Below are 17019 nucleotides of genomic sequence, written 5' to 3' on the forward strand. Positions count from 1 at the left end.
TCTCAGACATAATATTTCTATTACTGTGGCAACCAGACCCCTGGGGTGCCACAACAGCACATGCGGATTATCGTTGGGGCCCATGGGGCACGTATTACCAAGCGTTTTTTAAGCGTTTTTGCTGCGGAAATTCTATAGTGGGCACACAGCCTGAGTGTTGTGCTCATCAGGACAATCTCCTGCAGGAAGCTTGACAGACCCCTGTATACTGTAATGGAAGCATTGGCCTGATTTCCACAAGCATACTGTTCTCATTATGTCCCCCCGGATGGTTGTGGAAGAAAATCTAATGTTTCCATTACAGTATACAAGGGGCATTGCTGGTCTGTTTATTGACATATATCAGGGTTCCTGCACATGACCATATTTTCGGTCCGAGTGCGATCCGATAAAACATTGCATCGTACTCCGACCAATGTTACTCTATGGGGCAGTGCACATGTTCAATTTTTTCCTGGGACCAATTTGCATCTGTAATTCGGATCACATTCTGGTCAAACTCTGACCAGAGTGTAATTAGCAAAATCCAACCGATGAGAGACAATATGGTCTTGTGACCCGAGTCTTGCAGACATTATTTACTGGAGTGTAAGGAGACATTGGTGTGGGTTATACCAGCCGCACAGCAATTGTTTATTGTTGTTGATGTTGACTCTCAGGATTTTGAGGGACGCTTTAAGGCTGTCTTTGTAATGTTTTTTTTACCCCCCGACCAGGGGCATACATAGAAATCATGGGGCCCCATAGCAGAAGCTCTAATTGGGCTCCTCTTCCCCAAAAAATAAATAAATATTTGTCTGTGTCACAGAAGAGCAGATCTCACAACTTTTCATCCTTTACATAGTAATTTTCCTCCAGCTGAAGTCCTAGATCCCTCTTTCATTGCCCCCATAAAGTATGATGCCAACAAAAGTGCCCCCCAAACGCATTATGATACCCCCATGGTGCAATCCTCCACATTAGCCTCCACATGCGCAGTATCATGACCCTATTGTACCCCACTTCAACTCCCAAGGCAAAGTATGGTGACCCCAACACAGTATGATCCCCCAACTGTGACTCCCACGCAGCCCTCCATACAGTATAATGAGCCTACATACAGTATAATAGCCCGCACTAGCCCTCCAAACAGTATAATGGCCCGCACACAGTATGAGCGACCCCACACAAACCTTCACACTGTATAACTGCTTTCATACAGTATAATGGCCCCCCACATAGCCCTCAAAATATTATAATGGCCCCACATAGCCTTCATATAGTATAATATGCCACCCATAATCCTCCATATAGTATAATGCGCCCCGCATAATCCTTCATATAGTATAATGCGCCCCATCCCAATCCACCATATAGTATAATGAACTTCCCATGGTCCTCCATAGAATATAATACACTCCTCATAGTCCTCTATACAGTATATTACACACCCTATAGGGTGAAATGCAGCCCCCATATAGTATAATGCACCCACAGTCCTGCACTATTATGGGCACCACGTACTCTCTGATTTTAAAATAGCGTATACTTTAAATAAGCCAACCCGAGTATAAGCCGAGGCCCCTAATTTTACCACAAAAAACTGGGAAAATGTATTGATCGAGTATAAGTCTAGGGTAGGAAATGCCGCAGCTACTGGTAAATTTCCCCATCCTAGTATGTATGGCTCCCTCATCACCAATCCTGGCATGTATGGCACCCCTCATCCCCCATTCCTGGTATGTATGGCCCCCTCATCCCCCAATCCTGGTATGCTTGGCCTCCTTATCCCCCAATCCTGGTATGTGTGACCCCCTCATCCCCCAATTCTGGTATGTGTGCACCCCCTATCTCCCAATCCTGGTATGCATGGCACCCCTCACCCCCAATCCTGGTATGCATGGCACCCCTCATCCCCAATCCTGGTATGCATGGTCTCCTCATCCCTCAATCCTGGTATGTATGGCACCCCTCATTCCCAATCCTGATATGTATGGCACCCCTCATCACCCAATCCTAGTATGCATGGCCCCCTCATCCCCCAATTTTTATATGTGTGGCCCCCTTATAGCCCAATCCGGGTATGCATGGCACCCCTCACACCCAATCCTGGTATGCATGGAACCCCTCACACCCAATCCTGGTATGCATGGCACCCCTCATCCACAATCCTGGCATGTGTGGCCCCCTCATCCCCCAATCCTGGCATGTGTGGCCCCCTCATCCCCCAATCCTGGTATGTGTGGCCCCCTCATCCCCCAATCCTGGTATGTATGGCCCCCTCATCCCCCATCCTGGTATGCATGACCCCCTCCTCTCCCCCATCTTGGTATGCATGACCTCCTCATCCCCCAATCCTGGTATGCATGGCCCCCTCATCACCCAATCCTGGTATGTATGGCCCCCTCATCCCCCAATCCTGGTATGTATGGCCCCCTCTTCCCCCAATCCTGGTATGCGTGGCCCCCTCATCCCCCAATCCTGGTATGCATGGCCCTCTCTTTTCCCCCATCCTGGTATGCACGGCTCCCTCATCCTCCAATCCTGGTATGCATGGCCCAATCACTTTAAACATAAAAAAAAACAGTAATACTCACCTTCCTTCCTCACCTCTGCTCCAGCGCTGCGTCCTGTCTACCAGCAGCTCATGTCAGCATCTGAGCAGCGCGCGCTCTCAGACACTGATGTGAGCTGCCGGCATATTCACTCCTCTCCACGCCAGGACTATGGGCTTGGAGAAGAATGAATATGCATTCTCTATACTAGTGGGCACTGTCAGCAGGAGCCGCGGCTCAGCGCTCCTCCATGTCCGCTGCTAAAGAGAATGAATATTCATTCTTCTCCATGCCCATGGGAGTGGAGAAGAGGGAATATTCATTTCCCTTAAGCAGCGGGCACACATGGTAGCTGCAACAGCGACTACTGCGTGTGCCCCGCTCCTCCACCACCACAACCTCCCCTCCCCCCATAAATACAATACTCACCTATCCTCCTCGTTTCCCCGCTGCTTTGGGGCCCCAGGCTCATGGGCCCCCTTGGCTCACGGGCCCCATAACAGTGGCGTGGCCTGCTGCCATTAGCAGTATGCCACTGCCCCCAACTGCTCGCTTTCCCTGACACAGTTCTCCATACAGGAGTTGTTTAGGCAACCCTCTGTCTGGCATCCTGACCACATGTCCAGCCCATGTGGCTTGGGCTTTCAACAGGAGAAACCAGCTTATTTTAGGATTTCCGTGTCGGGGACATTGTCTTTCAACCTGATGTGGAGAAGTCTACGGAGACAGCTCAGGTGTAAATGATTGAGCTGTTTGGCATGCCGGCTGTAGACAGTCTAGGTCCCACTGGCATAGAGAAATGTGGTAAGGACCAACACATGGTAGACCTTCAGCTTGGTGAAAGGGCTGAGTCCCCTCCATTCTCAGACCTTCTTATGGAGTCTCCCAAAGACGGTGCAGGCTTTGGCAATTCTGTTGTTGACCTCAGCATCTATGGTCACTACAAGGGAGAGCAACAGAGCGTGCTACCCAGGTAGGTAAAGTTGTTGACTGCTTTGAGGTTGTGCTCCTTAACCTTAATGCATGCCTACTTGTATGGTTTTCCTGGAGCAGGTTGGTATATAACTTCGGACTTTCTAGTATCGATAACGAGACCGACGTTATTGCAAGATTGTGAAAAACAGTCCGTTTCACGCTGTTCTGTGCTGGCGTTGAGTGTGCAGTCATCAGCAAACAAGAAGACACGGATTACAGTCTCATGCACCTTTGTAACAGCCTTCAGGCACCTGGGTTTGAATACGTTGTAGTCAGTCTTGTACCTGACATGGATTCTGTCTTTGTAGTTGCTAAAGGCATCTGTCAACATGGCAAAATATAACATAGTGAACAGGGTCGGGTGTGAATGCTGCATTGTTTTATGCCGTTTGTATCTCGGAAGGCCTCTGATTTATCTCCATCATACAGGAATTTCACCATCATACCATCATGGAGCTGCCGGACAATTTTGTTGAACTTGCTCGGGCAGCCAATCTTTCCCAAGATTTTCCACAGGCCGTCTCTGGTGACTGTATCAAAAGCCTTGGTCAATTCAACAAAGTTCACAAAAACTTCTCTGCATTTCTCCTGGAACCTTTCCTGGAGTTGATGTGTCCCAAAGACCATATCTTATCTGCCGTCCCACGTTCAGCATGGAAACCCTACTGGCTTTCAGGTAATAGACCTTGCTCAAGGTGCAGGAGGAGGTTGTTGAGCAAGAGGTTGATAACAGCTTGTTTTGTGCAAGCGCCATGGCTCTCGGCAACATCACAGCTTCATCACCTCACTATTGAGTTTAACTGTACACTAAGGACTCTAAAATTGTGCTTTTGAGGCAAACTTTAGGGAAATAAATAATTATGTAGAATTTTGGTGAACTATCACGATTCATTTTAATTTCATGATATGCATTTCTCTTACAAATTGCAGCAGCTCAACTCGAGCGCTTACAAGTAGACACCACGGAGGTGGAAGTCTTCAGGATTTATGAAGCTTTTTCTAATTTCTTCAGGTTCAAGTGAATGCTGTTCACAGAACGTAAGACGAGTTGAGGGATCTTCTTTGGCTCATTCTTAGGGTCTATACTCAGATCGAATCTCGGTAACGTCAGTGCGAGGGCAACTTTCATCTCATTCATAGAGAAGTTCTGTCCAATACAGTTCCTGGGGGGAAGAAAATATGAAGATTTTGTTTTCTATTGATGACTTTCACCACTTTATGTTATACATTTCATCGTTGCTAAGTTCTCGGGACTACTGGTATGAAATAGGGTGCGTTCATTTAAACCACACCCAAAAGTGAATGCACTGGAGTGACGTAAATGGGAGGCGTTCATTGGAGGAATGAGGGCGTTCCTGAAAGCTACTTAAACGTCCCCAGAAATGCTGACAACTATGAACTTGTTATTTCTGAAGAATGGACACCAATAAGAACTTCCAGGGCAGTCAATCATAATCTGGGTGTTGTGACAAGTAGTAACGACCCCAATCATACAGCTAATGTGATTAAGAACAAGAAGTCCTGGGAGTGATAATCCAGCCCCCACAGAGCCCTGATCTCACTTCATCCAGTATGGGATCACATGAAGAGACAGGAGGTTTTGCACAAACCTCATACACAGAAAACCTGTGGTCAGTTCTCCAAGATGTTTGGAACAACCTCCCTCCAGAGTTCTTTCATAATCTGCGTTTAATGTACCTAGAAGAATTGATGAAGACAATGGGCGGTCACCAAATATTGATTTGATTTAATTTCCTCTTTTGTTCATTCACTTTGTATTTTGTAAATAGCTAAAAATAAATTATTAACACTTCTATATCTGAAAGCTTCTTACTGTGTAGAAGGTTTTCCATACCAGTCTAAAACTTATATGTATATATCTGTTTATCTATCAATCTATCTATACATAAAGTGTGTGTGTGTATGTGTATATATATATAAATAATATATATATATATATATACACAGTACAGACCAAAAGTTTGGACACACCTTCTCATTTAAAGATTTTTCTGTATTTTCATGACTTTGAAAATTGTACATTCACACTGAAGGCATCAAAACTATGAATTAACACATGTGGAATTATATACTTAACAAAAAAGTGTGAAACAACTGAAAATATGTCTTATATTCTAGGTTCTTCAAAGTAGCCACCTTTTGCTTTGATGACTGCTTTGCACACTCTTGGCATTCTCTTGATGAGCTTCAAGAGGTAGTCACCAGAAATGGTCTTCCAACAATCTTGAAGGAGTTCACAGAGATGCTTAGCACTTGTTGGCCCTTTTGCCTTCACTCTGCGGTCCGGCTCACCCCAAACAATCTCGATTGGGTTCAGGTCTGGTGACTGTGGAGGCCAGGTCATCTGGCGTAGCACCTCATCACTCTCCTTCTTGGTCAAATAGCCCTTACACAGCCTGGAGGTGTGTTTGGGGTCATTGTCCTGTTGAAAAATAAATGATGGTCCAACTAAACGCAAACCGGATGGAATAGCGTGCTGCTGCAAGATGCTGTGGTAGCCATGCTGGTTCAGTAAGCCTTCAATTTTGAATAAATCCCCAACAGTGTCACCAGCAAAGCACCTCCACACCATCACACCTCCTCCTCCATGCTTCACGGTGGAAACCAGGCATGTAGAGTCCATCCGTTCACCTTTTCTGCGTCGCACAAAGACACGGTGGTTGGAACCAAAGATCTCAAATTTGGACTCATCAGACCAAAGCACAGATTTCCACTGGTCTAATGTCCATTCCTTGTGTTCTTTAGCCCAAACAAGTCTCTTCTGCTTGTTACCTGTCCTTAGCAGTGGTTTCCTAGCAGCTATTTTACCATGAAGGCCTGCTGCACAAAGTCTCCTCTTAACAGTTGTTGAAGAGATGTGTCTGCTGCTAGAACTCTGTGTGGCATTGACCTGGTCTCTAATCTGAGCGGCTGTTAACCTGCGATTTCTGAGGCTGGTGACTCAGATAAACTTAACCTCAGAAGCAGAGGTGACTCTTGGTCTTCCTTTTCAGGGGCGGTCCTCATGTGAGCCAGTTTCTTTGTAGCGCCTGATGGTTTGCAACTGCACTTGGGGACACTTTCAAAGTTTTCCCAATTTTTCAGACTGACCTTCTGTAGCACCCTGAGGATTCGGCTGCTACAGGGGTATTGCACCTCAGCCAGAGGTGTGGTATTCCACTTCCGGGTAAGGATGGAGTGTGGAACTGAGCTCAGTAGGCTGCATGCACTACACACATCCCATTTCCGGGGGACAGACCAATGGTACTCCCACTAGAGAAATGTGCAGGTACGACAGTGTCTGTCCCTGGCTGGAGTGGGAGGGGGGTGGAACATCCCAGTAGTGTAGGGGCAGATAGGGGGAGCAGTCTGGGTAATGCTAGGAGCTCATTGGGTGCTGGTCACCTGAGCTCACACATAGAGGGAGTATATAAGGTGGGAACCATCTTAGAACAGGGTCTTTTGTAGAGAAGTCTTTTGTAGAGGGCTGGTCAGTCAGTCAGTCTTTTGCAGAGCAGTGGAGGAAAGCAGAAGAGAAGAGCAGCCCCAAGGCCCAGAGAGAGAGAGGAGAAAGAAGGACCCAGAGGGGGAGAAGAGAGAACTCCAAGAACCCAAGATTAGATCAGAGGGTGAAGAGTTGGCACAAGGGTACCGGATCCCAAGCTGGTGGAGGGCCCTAATCCTTAGCCAGAGACCGGAGGTCGTGGGCAGGATCTGCCACGACCACCCACTAAATCCACCCGGAAGGCAAACCAAGAATAGGGTCAGGGAACCCAGAGACAAGGGTTTACCAACAAGAGGCCCGAGGGAGCCGGACATAGGTGGATCCCTGGTGGGGAAGGCCAGAGAGAAGGAAGAGACAGAAAGGGAGCTCAGGACCACGCTCCAGAATCACCTGGGGGTTGGCCGAGTCCAGGACCTGGTGGACGCAGCACGGCTCGGGCGGTCACTCAAGGCCGGAGTGACCAGAACAACAGCAGTAAGTAAAAACCCTGAACTGCACAGCCCGACTCTGAGTCTGATTACCATCCTCACTGCACCTCCACAACCACCATCCTCTACACCTGACCCCCTGAGGCTATACCCCTCCCGTTGGGGGTTATACTACCTGAGCTGCACACACATCACCAGCCTCAGCGGACCCTGCTGCAGCGGCGGCCGTATTGACCGCAATTCAACGGGTGGCGTAGTCGACATAAAAGAACATCTAGTAACATCTGAAGGACTGCCACACACTGAGCTTGACACCCTGGGCACGGACCGGGTCACCGCCACTCGGAGACTACAACCCCCATCTGATCCGGCTCCGGGTATCCCCCAAACAACACTGGCCCAGGGGGCGCGTCAACTTTGGCGTAGTCGGCAGGATTACGTGCCCGCAACAACCGGGTACTGCGTACCTGAAGAAAAGTACACCGTTACCTCAAAAAGAAGTCTCCTGCCGGTTCCGGAGGGTCCCCGCCATCGGGCCCCATCACAGGTCGTTTCCCGCCGGTTGTCCGCCATTTGCAGTTTTTTCCCGCCATCCATGGAGTTTCCCGCCACTGGGAGACGATTCCCGCCATTTCCAAAGATTTCCCGCCTTGGAAGAGCGGACGCCATTATGGGCGTGCCAGAGGGTGGCAAGAGGCCACCTCCCATCGTGGGCCAGGTCGAAGAATGGCGCCAAAAGCGGAAACCGCGCCCACCAACAGAGACTGTGATGCTGGAAGTGTCCATCAGCGTGAAAGAACTGCCCCTGGAACTGACAATCACCAAGTTGCCCCGGGACCACCCTCAATGTGGGCGGAGACAGAAGAAAAGAACGAAGATGGGTGCAGCCTGGAGGAGTCTGGAGAGAGCGCACCCGGAGACAAGAAGTCTGGAGAGGAGTCCAGAGAAAGCCTACCCGGAGATGGAGGGAGAGTCAGGCAGCACCGACCCAGTGGTCAGGAGCCTGCTGCAAGCAACGACCCCACTAGGCTTAGTGGAGGTCCTGACACAGCTCCCCCGAGACCGGGAGTGTGCACAGACTGCGCTGGAGAGCCTCGCACGGAGGATGGCCCGGGTGCAGCGAGAGACGTTGGCGGAGTGGAGCTGAGAGATGGCCCAGCAGACCGAAACCCGTCAGCGGAGCACGCCACCCGAGACGAGGAGACAGACCGCCTCTGAGGATGGTGCAGGAGGACTCAAGGCCGGAGACGGCGCCGAGAAGGGAGCTGAACGGACGGAGGCAGGTAAAGGGGACGTCTCTACCCCGAGCCGGGAAACCGCGTGCCTGCCCCAGCTCCCCGTCGCAGAGCCCGAAGTTCCCCCTGCCGTGCCCGTCGCTGCATCGTCACCGCCGCAGACTAGGCCTCAACCGGAAACCGCGGCCGCGACCCCTGTGACGTCACGCGCTTCGACCCTGAGCGCGGCAAAGCAGGAAATACCATCGGCCTGGTCGCAAGGCCTAGTACACCCGGGCGCCGCCATTCCAACAGCGCCCCCTACCTCCGCGGAGCCACCAGCCTGGTCGCAGGGCCGAGTAACCCAGGGCGCCGCCGTTCTTACGGTGCCCTTTGCCTTTAGGGTGCCCCAAGCCTGGTCGCAAGGCCTGGTCAACCCGGGCGCCGCTACCATCAACGCGCCCTCAACATCTAGAGTGCCGCACCTGGGTGAAAATCTATTTGCCCAGCATACGTGCCCGGATGGGCAGCCCTTTGCATGGCCCCAGGAGTACATTCAGCTGGAACTCCAGAGAGCAAGGCCCATGTGCGAGCCCCTAATTCCGGCTCCGAAGCCTGTAAAGAGGACCTCACCCCCGCTGGAGGAGGCACAGTTTGAGTGGGACCCCACCGGAGAAGACCTCATGGGGTTCACTCAGGAGACTCGGGCGGCCGCAGCGGAGCGTGCAGAGTGCTGCCGCCAGCAGCTCGAGGTCTTCGAGAAGGAGCGGAGAGAGAGGCGGGTCCGGGAACAGCAAGCACAGATAAGGAGCGCGGAGCAGAAGAGCCAGACCAGGAGGAATCCCCGTGCAGCTCATGGTCCCCCTTCCACCGGGACTGTGATTAAATTCAACCTGCAGCATGGGTGGGGCTTCATAAAAGACCATCATACCCCCGGCGACGTCTTTGTGACCCGCAGAGACGTAGAAAGCCATCTGCCGGAGGGACACAGAGGTCGTGACCTGTACGTAGGGGACGAGGTCACGTTCACCCGGCACAAGTGTGCCAAAGGACCCTACGCCCTCCATGTGCATCGCCTGACGGAGGAGGAGCTGCGGTGTGAGGAGGAGCAAGAGGACCCGGACGGGTCTGAAGATAAAGAAGGAGCAGGAGGACGCCGTCGTTAAAGTACGGTAAAGAGACTGTAAATAGTTACCTATCGGGGTACAGTGAACTGTTGCTGCTTTAAATAAGTCCCCGTTGGGACAAGAGTGAACTGTTAACCCGTGTGTCCCTATTCCCATTACCTGGCCGAGGACTGAGAGCGGCCATATTCTCCCTGTATATAGTTGCGCTTCCTAAAGCGCCCCCTACTGGTTTTATAGGAAAACCGTGTTTCTTAAAGAGACTGTCGCACTTTACCCGGTCACAAGTTGCACCGTGACCGGAGGAACCAGAGACAGGAATGTTTACAAGAATGTTATTTATATGAAAAGTTTATTGCTGATAATATATGTGATGTTTTATATGTTTATATGTTGATGTTTATGAAAAATATTTGTATGTTTTGGATGTTTGTTCTCTTACAGCCCGAGGACGTGCTGTGATTTACCAGGGGGGAATGTAGCACCCTGAGGATTCGGCTGCTACAGGGGTATTGTACCTCAGCCAGAGGTGTGGTATTCCACTCCCGGGTAAGGATGGAGTGTGGAACTGAGCTCAGTAGGCTGCATGCACTACACACATCCCATTTCCGGGGGACAGACCAATGGTACTCCCACTAGAGAAATGTGCAGGTACGACAGTGTCTGTCCCTGGCTGGAGTGGGAGGGGGGTGGAACATCCCAGTAGTGTAGGGGCAGATAGGGGGAGCAGTCTGGGTAATGCTAGGAGCTCATTGGGTGCTGGTCACCTGAGCTCACACATAGAGGGAGTATATAAGGTGGGAACCATCTTAGAACAGGGTCTTTTGTAGAGAAGTCTTTTGTAGAGGGCTGGTCAGTCACTCAGTCTTTTGCAGAGCAGTGGAGGAAAGCAGAAGAGAAGAGCAGCCCCAAGGCCCAGAGAGAGAGAGGAGAAAGAAGGACCCAGAGGGGGAGAAGAGAGAACTCCAAGAACCCAAGATTAGATCAGAGGGTGAAGAGTTGGCACAAGGGTACCGGATCCCAAGCTGGTGGAGGGCCCTAATCCTTAGCCAGAGACCGGAGGTCGTGGGCAGGATCTGCCACGACCACCCACTAAATCCACCCGGAAGGCAAACCAAGAATAGGGTCAGGGAACCCAGAGACAAGGGTTTACCAACAAGAGGCCCGAGGGAGCCGGACATAGGTGGATCCCTGGTGGGGAAGGCCAGAGAGAAGGAAGAGACAGAAAGGGAGCTCAGGACCACGCTCCAGAATCACCTGGGGGTTGGCCGAGTCCAGGACCTGGTGGACGCAGCACGGCTCGGGCGGTCACTCAAGGCCGGAGTGACCAGAACAACAGCAGTAAGTAAAAACCCTGAACTGCACAGCCCGACTCTGAGTCTGATTACCATCCTCACTGCACCTCCACAACCACCATCCTCTACACCTGACCCCCTGAGGCTATACCCCTCCCGTTGGGGGTTATACTACCTGAGCTGCACACACATCACCAGCCTCAGCGGACCCTGCTGCAGCGGCGGCCGTATTGACCGCAATTCAACGGGTGGCGTAGTCGACATAAAAGAACATCTAGTAACATCTGAAGGACTGCCACACACTGAGCTTGACACCCTGGGCACGGACCGGGTCACCGCCACTCGGAGACTACAACCCCCATCTGATCCGGCTCCGGGTATCCCCCAAACAACACTGGCCCAGGGGGCGCGTCACTTCATTTCTTAAAGCAATGATGGCCACTCGTTTTTCTTGTCTGCTTTTTTCTTGTCATAATACAAATTATAACAGTCTATTCAGTAGGACTATCAGCTGTGTATCCACCTGACTTCTGCACAACACAACTGATGGTCCCAACCCCATTTATAAGGCAAGAAATCCCACTTATTAAACCTGACAGGGCACACCTGTGAAGTGAAAACCATTTCCGGTGACTACCTCTTGAAGCTCATCAAGAGAATGCCAAGAGTGTGCAAAGCAGTCATCAAAGCAAAAGGTGGCTACTTTGAAGAACCTAGAATATAAGACATATTTTCAGTTGTTTCACACTTTTTTGTTAAGTATATAATTCCACATGTGTTAATTCATAGTTTTGATGCCTTCAGTGTGAATGTACAATTTTCATAGTCATGAAAATCCAGAAAAATTTTTAAATGAGAAGGTGTGTCCAAACTTTTGGTCTGTACTGTGTACATATATATATATATATATATATATATATATATATATATATATATATATATACAGTGCCTACAAGTAGTATTCAACCCCCTGCAGATTTAGCTGGTTGACACATGCGGAATTAACTTGGCATTGTGACATTTGTACTGTAGATCAGCCTGGAAGTGGGAAATGCACTGCAGCAAATTTTTTTTTTTTTTTTTTTTTTAAAAACGTTAAAAGTTAATTTAGAGTGTCATTTATTATTCAACCCCTCAAACCACAAGAATTCTGTTTGGTCCCCCTAAAGTATTTTGAAGTAGTTCAGGCACCAAGAATAATGAGCTTCACATGTGTGGATTAAAGATCTCTTTTGCCAGCCTTTTCTGACTATTTAAGACCCCCCCCAAACTTGTGAACAGCACTCAGACATGGTCAACATGGGAAAGACAAAGGAGCATTCCAAGGCCATCAGAGACAAGATCGTGGAGGGTCACAAGGCTGGCAAGGGGTACAAAACCCTTTCCAAGGAGTTGGGCCTACCTGTCTCCACTGTTGGGAGCATCATCCGTAAGTGGAAGGCTTATGGAACTATTGTTAGCCTTCCACGGCCAGGACAGCCTTTGAAAGTGTCCTCCCGTGCCGAGGCCAGGCTTGTCCGAATAGTCAAGGCTAACCCAAGGACAACAAGGAAGGAGCTCCGGGAAGATCTCATGGCAGTGGGGACATTGGTTTCAGTCAATACCATAAGTAACGTACTCCACCGCAATGGTCTCCGTTCCAGACGAGCCCGTAAGGTACCTTTACTTTCAAAGCGTCATGTCATGGCTCGTCTACAGTTTGCTCATGATCACTTGGAGGACTCTGAGACAGACTGGTTCAAGGTTCTATGGTCTGATGAGACCAAGATCGAGATCTTTGGTGCCAACCACACACGTGACGTTTGGAGACTGGATGGCACTGCATACGACCCCAAGAATACCATCCCTACAGTCAAGCATGGTGGTGGCAGCATCATGCTGTGGGGCTGTTTCTCAGCCAAGGGGCCTGGCCATCTGGTCCGCATCCATGGGAAGATGGATAGCACGGCCTACCTGGAGATTTTGGCCAAGAACCTCTGCTCCTCCATCAAGGATCTTAAGATGGGTCGTAATTTCATCTTCCAACAAGACAACGACCCAAAGCACGCAGCCAAGAAAACCAAGGCCTGGTTCAATAGGGAAAAAGACAAGGTGTTGGAGTGGCCTAGTCAGTCTCCTGACCTTAACCCAATTGAAAACTTGTGGAAGGAGCTCAAGAATAAAATCCACATGAGACACCCAAAGAACCTAGATAACTTGGAGAAGATCTGCATGGAGGAGTGGGCCAAGATAACTCCACAGACCTGTGCCGGCCTGATCAGGTCTTATAAAAGACGATTATTAGCTGTAATTGCAAACAAGGGTTATTCCACAAAATATTAAACATAGGGGTTGAATAATAATTGACCCACACTTTTATGTTTAAAATTTAATAAAATTCAACTGAGCAACATAACTTTTTGGTTTGTAAGATTTATGCTTCTGTTCATAAAACCTACTCTCGTTTGCAGTTTGAAGGCTCTAACTTATTTGCATCTTATCAAACCAGCTAAATCTGCAGGGGGTTGAATACTACTTGTAGGCACTGTATATAAAGAACAGAGTGATCTTTATTCCATCTTAGTAAAAAAATATAGGATATCCGTGTGACGTGCCCCCTGGGCCGTGGGGTACTCGGCAGCCGGGCCTCTGTGGATGCCGGCGGGGGATATTGTGGCGCCCCTGAGGGTTCAGTCGCCACAGAGGTACTGCATCTCACTCAGAGGTGTGGTGCCTCCCTTCACTCAGGTAAGGAGGGAGTGCTGCACGGAACCCCAAACACCTGCATCCAACACTACACTGCTCCAGGCCGGCTGGAGAGGCGACATGCAGAGCGCAGCTGCTGAGCCCTGTCCCTGGCTGGAGTGGGGGGAACCCAAAGGTAGGGAGAATCAGTAGTGGGTGTGGATGGAGGAAGTAGTTTAGGGGAGCACTCATACAGTAAAGATATAAAAAGAAGCCATCTTAGAATAGTGCAGTCCAGTCAGGGAGAGGAGAGAGTGAAGACAGTCCGGGAGCAGAGTCTCAGTCAGAGCTCTGCTCCCCAAACAGGGCCTAGCCTCAGAGGCCCAGGAGGGGAGCAGGGAGGAAGCTCCGTTCTGAAGAAGGGATCCTAGGGGGTATGGCGAGTGCAGGCGGCACCCGTACACCCCGAACCTGCCAGGTGTCAGGAGAATCTAGGCCGCAAGAAGGGGACCGGCCCCTGGCCCAGTCGTGCAACTTCAAACCTCGGCTGGAAAAACCGGAGGCTTCTGACTTCTATAGCCAGTAACCAAATCCCCACTCCAATCCAAGTAAGGTCAAGCAGGTCTGTGTAACTCCGACGGACAGGGGGGACCTCAGAGCACCCGAACAGGATTCACAGTGGGAAGCGCAGGGCAGGAGGGAGTAAGACCCAGCGTGAAGTCGGTCTAGAGAGGCACACAAGAAAGTGGGGTTCTGCCAGGTACACCCAAGCTGCCCGAGGAAGGACTGAACCCCTGCCCGGTGAACGCAGTGCGACGCGGGAGGCTTGCACCAGTACAGTGCACCTGTGGACTGTCTAAGAACTGTAAGTAAATCTTGGATGACTGCACTGAGCTGCCTCCGCTCCTTTTTTTCGCCGGTGCCATTTCCTTCCCTGCACTACAACGCCCAGCGCACCTCCTCCATTTATCTACACTGCCCTGAGGCCTGCTCCACCTGTGGGGAGCCGTCCCATCTCAAGCTGCCCCTATCATCTGCCTCAGAGGACTGTTGCAGCGCTGGTGATTCTCACCAGACACCACAGGTGGCATCACGAATAATCCCAAAAAACCCATATATACATATCCCCCTTTTGAGTGACCGCCCTGGGCCACGGACCGGGCCAGCCACCGTGATATCCCCCGGCAACCAGAGGCCCGGCTGCCGAGTACCCCACGGCCCTGGGGGCGCGTCAATATCACGGTGGCTAGCCCGGTCCATGACCCAGGGTGGTCAGTAAAAAGGGGGACTTCTATTTATATGGGGTTTTTGGAATAGTGTTCATGACGCCACCTGTGGATTGCGGCTAAAGGGTGCCGCCGCTGCGGAGCAGTCCTCTGGAGCTGGTGTTACGGGAGCAGGGATGGTGTGGCTCTCCACAGTGTAGTACGTGTAGGTTACGCTGGGCGTTGTAGTGCTGTGAGGGAGAGATGGCACAGATGAAAGAAGGGGCGGAGGCAATGCGGTGCAGTGATCCGAGTTTTTACTCACAGTTCTTATGAAAGTTCCACTGGTGCACTGTACAGGTGTCAACCTCCCACATTGCGCTGCGTTCACCAGGCAGGGGTTCAGCACTTCCTCAGGCAGATTAGGAGTACTTGACAGAACCCCACTTTCTTGTGTTCCTAGCTAGACTGTCTTCACGCTGGGTCTTTCTCCCTCCTGCCCTGCGCTTCCCACTCTCAATCCCGCTCGGGTGCTCTGAAGTCCCTCCTGTCTCGTCGGAGTTCCCGGACCTGCTTGACCCTTACGGGGATTAGAATGAGGCTTCAGCAACTGTCTATATAAGCCATAAGCCTCCGGTTTTCCCAGCCGGGACGTAGAGTAGCACGGCTGGACCAGGGGCCGGTCCCCTTCTTGCGGCCTACGATCCCTCTGTCTTCTGACAGATGCGGGGCGTACGGGTGCCTTCCTGCACTCGCCATACCCCCTAGGATCCCTTCTTAGAACAGAGCCTACTCCTCTGCTCCCCACCTGGGCCTCTAGGAATGGGCCCTACTTGTGAAGCAGAGCTCCTACTGAGAATCTGCTCCCGGACTGTCTTCCTGAACTGTTCTTCTGAACTGAACTGCCACCCTAAGATGGCTTCCCTTTATATATCTCACACTATAGTGCTCCCCTAAACTGCTTCCTCCACCCACACCCACTACTGGTTCCCCCTACTTCTGGGTTCCCCCACTCCAGCCAGGGACAGGGCTCAGCAGGAAAACATAGTGCATCTTGCCCTTCCAGCTGGCCTGGAGCAGTGTAGTGTTGGATGCAGGTGTTAGGGTTCCGGGCAGCACTCCCTCCTTACCTGAGAGAAGGAGACACCACACCTCTGGGTGAGGTGCAGTACCTCTGTGGCGACTGAACTCTCAGGGGCGCCACACATGATTAAAAAACATGTCCATTCTTCTGACGTGTTTCTGGCTAAAAGTACTTAGTCATAGAATATATATATTATATCTCTTAGATGTCTTACCTTGCTCCAGCTGAGAATGGGACATACATATGTGAATGTCTCTTTTATGAATTCTCTGGTGAAAACCTCAGTGGATCAAAAACCTAAAATCATAAAATAAACCATAAACCTGGTGATATAAATAATTGCTTCAGGATACAAAATAACAGGGTTAATTAATAAGTATATAGAGTGTATAAAGACCCTGCGCTGCATATGGAGGGTTTATATCAGGACCCAGTGCAATGGCTCCAGTCAGTGCAGGGCAGAATCTTGTTTGATGGACACTGGGTGCAATGGCACCGCAAACATGGAGGGCTCCGGTGTTTCTTTCCTTTAGGCCACGTTCACACGTTCAGTATTTGGTCAGTATTTTTCATCAGTATTTGTAAGTGTGGCGCCCCTGCGGGTTCAGTCGCCACGGAGGTACTGCATCTCACCCAGAGGTGTGGTATCCCACTCTTAGGTAAGGATGCAGTACTGCCCGGGACCCACATACTTATGACGCGCCCCTGGGCCTGTGTCGCGCTGCGCAGGCGAGAGCTTACCCGGAGCCGGATCTGTTGAGGGCTGTAGTCTCGTGGCGGTGACCCGGTCCGTGCCCAGGGAGTCAAACTGAACGGCAGTCTATTGGTAGAAAATGGTTGATGACTACGCCACCCGTTGAGTGCAGCCAGGGGGCTGCTGCTGCAGGGCAGACCGCTGAGGCCGGTGGAAGGATGGTGCAGCGTGATAGTATAACCCCCAACGGGAGGGGTATGGCCTCAGGGCAGCCGACGTGGATGATGGGGGTAGCAG

At 50.7% G+C, this 17019-nt stretch overlaps 1 pseudogene; it reads right to left on the reverse strand.

The window, feature by feature from the left end:
- Positions 1-4422: 4422 nt before the first annotated feature.
- Positions 4423-17019, reverse strand: part of LOC141157703 (cytochrome P450 4B1-like) — a 64380-nt pseudogene continuing 51783 nt past the window's right edge.

This window comes from Phyllobates terribilis, unplaced genomic scaffold (assembly GCF_046119375.1).
Source record: "Phyllobates terribilis strain yellow unplaced genomic scaffold, ASM4611937v1 Scaffold_8__6_contigs__length_399053987, whole genome shotgun sequence".
Classification (NCBI taxonomy): Eukaryota; Metazoa; Chordata; class Amphibia; order Anura; family Dendrobatidae; genus Phyllobates; species Phyllobates terribilis.